We start from the raw sequence: 6427 nt of genomic DNA on the forward strand, positions 1-6427 counted from the left end.
ATAACAGCACTGAGGGTGCATCTACACTGTCAAAATAATACAGCTTGACAGCAGTTTGATTGCCATGGCTCCATCCTACAGAATCCTGGGATTTGTTGTTTTGTGAGGCACCAGCACTATTTGGCAGAGAAGGCAAAAGATCGTGGAAAATTGCAAATCCCAAGATTCCATTGGATGGAGCTACAGCACTTATAGTGGTGTCAAACTGCATTATTTCTACAGTGTAGATGCACCCTGGGAGTAGAGCTTTCAGTGTGCGATTTTACTGCAGTAATCCTTACAATTATTTTGTCAATACTGTCACTACAATGCAGATAGGGGCAGGTCTGAGAGTTTTATCCAGAAAACATTCATAACAGCACTGAGGGTGCATCTACACTGTCAAAATAATACAGCTTGACAGCAGTTTGATTGCCATGGCTCCATCCTACAGAATCCTGGGATTTGTTGTTTTGTGAGGCACCAGCACTATTTGGCAGAGAAGGCAAAAGATCGTGGAAAACTGCAAATCCTAAGATTCCATTGGATGGAGCTACAGCACTTATAGTGGTGTCAAACTGCATTATTTCTACAGTGTAGATGCACCCTGGGAGTAGAGCTTTCAGTGTGCGATTTTACTGCAGTAATCCTTACAATTATTTTGTCAATACTGTCACTACAATGCAGATAGGGGCAAGTCTGAGAGTTTTATCCAGAAAACATTCAGCAAAGACTTCATTTATAACCAGAAACTTTTTCATTCACAGTTTATCGTGCAACCCTATACCTGACTACTCAGTTGTAAGTCTCTCCCCTTTTTTTAATGAACTGCTTTAGGATTTTTTAAAGAGGAAAGGTGGTGTAGAAATTGCCTGGGGTAAAAAATAAACAGATAAATGATATATTTGACTACCATGGCATTTACTGCATATTTCTGAATGTTATTTAGAAGTACCATCCAGTTAGCTAACATGTGCAGAGATGTTTAAGACAGTTGCCTTTTGGAATACAACTCAAGAATCTCCTCTCTATTTTCTCGGGCATAAACACATTATTTATTTATAGCCCACCTTTCTCCCGATATAGAGGAATTTATCGCACTGTTCCTCCTTGGTACATCCTCAGAACGGACCAGGAGGAGCAGGATCGAGTGTGGAATGAGTGGGGGACGGATTTTACTGCACACACCAGTCCTTCACTCATTCCGTTCCCCTCTCTTCCATTCTCAAACCATTCCAAAGGGGGCAATTTTTTGAGAACTGTTCAGAACACTTCTCAAAAATCCTCCTCTTCTGGAACGGTTTGAGAACGGAAGAGAGAGGGAACGGAAAGAGTGAGGGACTGGTGTGTGCGGTAAAATCCATCCCTCACTCGTTCCGTTTCCTTCTGTTTCGTTCTGAGGCTGTCCCTTAGGTCCTGTGCGGTAAAGTTCAGAGACTCAAGGCAGCTAACAAAAATGTTACAATAGTACAGTACGTTAAAAACAACACAAAAGCATTAAAATGTAAATATAACATTTAAAATCCAATTAAACAATTTAAAAAAATTTAAAACATTACAAATTAAAATTTAAAATGCATTTAAAATCTCCATGCAAACCTTAAAATCTGAATTACACAGCATTTAAAGCACCCTCCCAAACTGCCCCAATTTGGCAGGGACAATCCTGATTAATCTTCTGTCATCCCTATTTTTCAGCAGCTTTTAAAATCTGCTAGTTTCTCTTCCCTCGTCCCACTTTCCATCTTTATGTTCAGTAACATGAATTGCTGGAAACTGAAGACTCCTCCACATTCGAACTGCCCCATTATTGCAGCAGTAATACAAGTAGTAATAAAATGGAAACATGCCACTTTCCAGGCAGCACTCAATAGGGTCTTCTGCCCTCATGCTTTCTTCTTGCCCTCTCCCTGGCTTATGTCTTACCCAGCATGCCACTAGAAATATTTGGGGGGTGGGTGGGCATGTTTTCGTACAGCTTTGCTGCTCTACTTCCACATCTGAAATCTTTCAAAGAAAATAAAAGAAAGAAAATAGAAAAATAAATAAATAAGGGTAACCAAGATGCTTCGGAATAGCAACGAGGATGGTAGACATGAGGCAGCAGGGGGACACTGAAACCACATGACTGGTAATCGCACAACTGTTCCAGCAACACCATTTCACACCTGTGGACTTGTGAGGTCATTCATGGAGATCCCCCATCAGTGAAAAGGGGTGAGATGAGGATGGTGCAGCTATGGGTTGGAGGCAGCAATGTGCATTGAGTATCACCCAAACTGCTTCCTTCCCAATGATATAGCATTTTAAAAGCTGCATGTAGTAATATTCAAAATGCAAATGTAGTTTGGACACAGTTAACTCAGAGGGAGGGAGGATAGAGCAAAGAGTGACTTGCCCTTCCCTGTAAACTCAAGCAAAAGCAAACTGCTGCTGCCTCTCATAGTCTGTTTGTCTTTTCTTACTCATTAATAAATAACTTTTGCCATCTTGACCACATTCTGATGTTTCTTGTCCACATGTGTTTCAGTTTTTATCTGTGAAATGTTGGAGCATTTGCAACCAAGCCTCTCTAAAAGTCAGTTCCTTTAAACTTAGTGGGTTCTACTTCTAAACAGTCATATATAGGATTGCACTCTTAGCTACCATTTTAAGTTCACTCTGATATGTACCCATTTCCCTTGTTGCATAATACTTTATATCTGTTAAGTAGCATGCCCCATAAATCTAGTGAGGTTGCCACAGCCCCGATCTGGCTAGGAAAGAAGTTGGCAGCATAACGTTTCATAGACTTTAGTGTACTTCCTCAGATCATCTCCACTAAATACATGTGAGGATGTAGACGTATGGTAAGCGTATGAAAGCTCATGCTGCCAACTTCTTTCTTTCAGTTAATCTCAAAGGTGCTACAGGATGTCTCTGTTATTATTATTATTCCCAATTCTGAATCAAGTTGCCTTGCAACATGAACTAAACATAATACTGCTAAAAAGCAATTAGTTATAACAAAAAAATCCTATTAAATAAGTTATCACACACATAAAACGATCATCTAAACCTATTTGCCAGCCAGACTACCTGTGTTCATGCTTTGGTTACCAAACTGAGATTGCCATTTCTGGGATAGAGAGGTCTCTGAGTTCAAAGGAACCTAGAGCAAAAGGGCAAAACAGTAGTAAGATTATACTCTTCCCATTCCCTGAAAGATAGCTTCTGCCATGTAAAATTGCAGGAAATTGCAGGAATGGTTTCATTTCCAGAAGCTTGAAATTTTCACTATGCCACAAAGAAGTTTCATTCAGCCCAGCCCAGCCCAGCCCAGCCCAGAGATGAGTGATGGAAGTGGCTGCCCCATTTGCCATTGCAATCTATTTGCCTGGCTGGGTTAAAATCAGTCTTGAGGCCATTGTCAAAGTGATTATGTCCACTCTCAGCCAGAGTGTGCAGGAGAAAAAATAATTTCAAAAGAAACCAATGAAGGTAGAGATTATCATTTGTCAACTGCTTTAAATCCAAAACATGGAAAAGTTTCTATTTGGAACTACAACTTCCAGAATTCCCCCACCAACATAGCCAAAAGCAGTCCTGGCCAAAAATAACTGTTCCAAGTTTTGCTTTAATCCTTTTAAACTGTTGCATATATTAATTATTGTGTTTTAATTGATGTTGGTAATTGTTGATTTGTTGCTGGTCCCTACCTCGATCCGTGGAGAAAGATGGGTAAGAAATTATTATTATCATTATTATTATTATTATTATTATTATTATTATTATTACGGTGCACCCACACCATACATGGGCACACTATATGCAGCTTCAAGCTTATGCTGAAGCGGCACAACAATCAAACATATGGCATGTGCTGCCACGAGCATGCGCCCCATTGTTTCCAATGGGGTGCGAGCATATGCAGAATTCCCCTTACATGGGGGGGATCCAGAATGCATCCCCCACATAAAGGAAGGGCCCACTGTATTAGTATTATTATTATTTATATAATCCTTCCTCCTATCAACAAGGCTATTAGATAGTTGGAATAATAATAATTCCAACTAACTAATGGCCTTATATATAGGAGGGGAGATTCTGGAAGTTCTGTTTGGTCTTGTCTGCACCTGGAATATCATGGCCCCGAAGCTGCCCTGACTTCTCCCCATTACCTGGCCCTCCATTGTGACACCAGGCAGCTATTTCAAATGGGTCCCACTGAGCTGCCCAGTGCATCCGCAACAATAGGTTGCTTCATTCTGAGGTCAGAACAAACCACCCAGCAATGACCATATGGCAAAGTGCACAGCTGGTGACTGGCAGCGGTGGCAGATGCATTGGGTGGCTCAGTGAGATGCATTTCAAACAGCAGTCTGATGTTGCAACAAAGGGCTCTGGATCTGCTGGCAACATCCGGAGCCAAAGATAACTTTGTATAATTTGTGTTAAGAGGGGTATAACCCAGTCCTGTGCTGAATGTACCAGACGTTGTCTGGTCTGTTTATACCAGAACTGTGGTTTCGGCTGTGCATCATCCAGTCTCCCCATGGAAAAAAACGGGGGGTGAGGCTATTGTATTTGGCTTGGGCAACCAGGGCCTTTGTTTATGGTTTTTGTTTGGGGGGGGTGAGGGGGCTTCTGGAAATTATAGTCCCCAAAAGTTCTTTCTCTGAGTTCTGTTGGAATCTAATAATGTGTTGCTCCTCTCCACTTTCCTGATGAGCATACATATTCATCTGAATATTTTTAGAAGACAGTGAGTGTTAATGCATTAGGAAAGCTCCTCTGCAATTCAGGGCAGCTTCTTAGCTACTAGTTAAAGCTCCAATTAAAGCTAATGTGCCACTTAAAAGTCAGATTCTCTTTGGTGTTTGAATTTAGCAAGCTGGCTCCATGTGATGATGTTCCTGCAGTTAGGACAAAATTTTTGCAAGATATTCCTGTGCTTTCTGCTTCCCCAACATGAAATCAATTTTTCCTGTTATTCTGAAGCATTCCTTTCCAGTGCTGCCAGTTAGCTAGAGTAAAATGGAGTTGCATATCTGTGGGTAGAGGGCGTTTTTCTCCTTTTCTCCACAGCAAACAACAAGTCCTGGTTTCTGCTGAGTTTGCTGTTCCTTTGCTTAGCTAGCTCTCTATGTTTTCCTTGGCTTGGCAAGTAGCACTGCAGTTCTCAGTAACTGCACTGAGCAGATTGACTGATGTAAATTTTATAATAGACATGCTAAGTTTCCCTTCTCCTGAAATACACTGTTGGTGTGAGCCTGTGGCATAACCGAGACTGACAATAAGGCTGCAATCCAACGTCCGCTTACTTGAGGACAGAACTTATAAGTAACTTCTTCCAAAGTTATTTGTAATTCATATTTTGGTCAATAATTAAGACACATCTTCATCATATTACTGTTGTAATTGAAAGAGGGACTATTGTAACATAATTCATTTTTTAAAAAAATATCTGTAATTTCTTGTAGTTACAATTTAGGGATCTGGCCTTTCTATTTAGGTGTTGGTTTATACCACAGGCAGTAACTTGAAGAATTCAGATAAGTGATCACTAAGTTAAAAGTAATAATTTGAGTTAGCTTAGAAAAGTGGGAAGAAAAGAGTTAAAAATTTAAAGATGGCTATACTAGTAATTAACCAATATTGCAGAACTAAAATTGTAATTAATTACTTTTTTCAAGTATCTTTCTAAACTGCGGGAGTAAGTCCTATGAACTCAATGAGGCATGTTTCTGAATAAGCATGATAGGATCACACTGCAATTATCTTGAGTTTTTCCTTGCAGCACTGGAATTAAGACACTCAAGACAACACAGACTACCATTACAGACCATAATGAATGGAAGCATAAAAGACAATGTATCTTGCTGAATCTATAGATCTGTCAGGAGGGTGGATTGGGAAGTTGTGGGGGATTTGGTCCAATTTGATTATTCTACAACATCATGGCATAACAATAATTGTGCATATTAAACATGGCAGATGGTTCTCATGTTACAGATCATAATTCTTGCAATAGCTTCTGTTAGGCTACACTTCTAAATCTATCAGTATTTCAGAATTCAACAAATATGGAGATCCTTAATCCAGTATTCAACCATTCCAATCTAAGTATCTAAACTATATGTTAAGGAGAACGTGTATTCCCTGCAATTCACCAACTTCCATTTTCACAATGACATTTCCTCAGCAATCAGTCTTGCAAATTAAACCTATGTTTACCTTCCAATGTGGAGTTGTTAAAAAAAAAATCTTGTGAAATGCAATATATATAGGTGAGGAAAATGATGTGCTATAACAAACACATGTCTTGAGAAAACACTTCTTCTTAAAAAAAATCGCTAGTATGACTGTATAGACCAAGGGCAATAGTTAAAGTAATTTGACTAGATATGGGAAAAGATAATCTCCCAGTGAAGCCTATGGCAGCTCACTAAGGCGGGTTACAGACCAC

Source organism: Sceloporus undulatus, chromosome 6, assembly GCF_019175285.1.
Source record: "Sceloporus undulatus isolate JIND9_A2432 ecotype Alabama chromosome 6, SceUnd_v1.1, whole genome shotgun sequence".
Classification (NCBI taxonomy): domain Eukaryota; kingdom Metazoa; phylum Chordata; class Lepidosauria; order Squamata; family Phrynosomatidae; genus Sceloporus; species Sceloporus undulatus.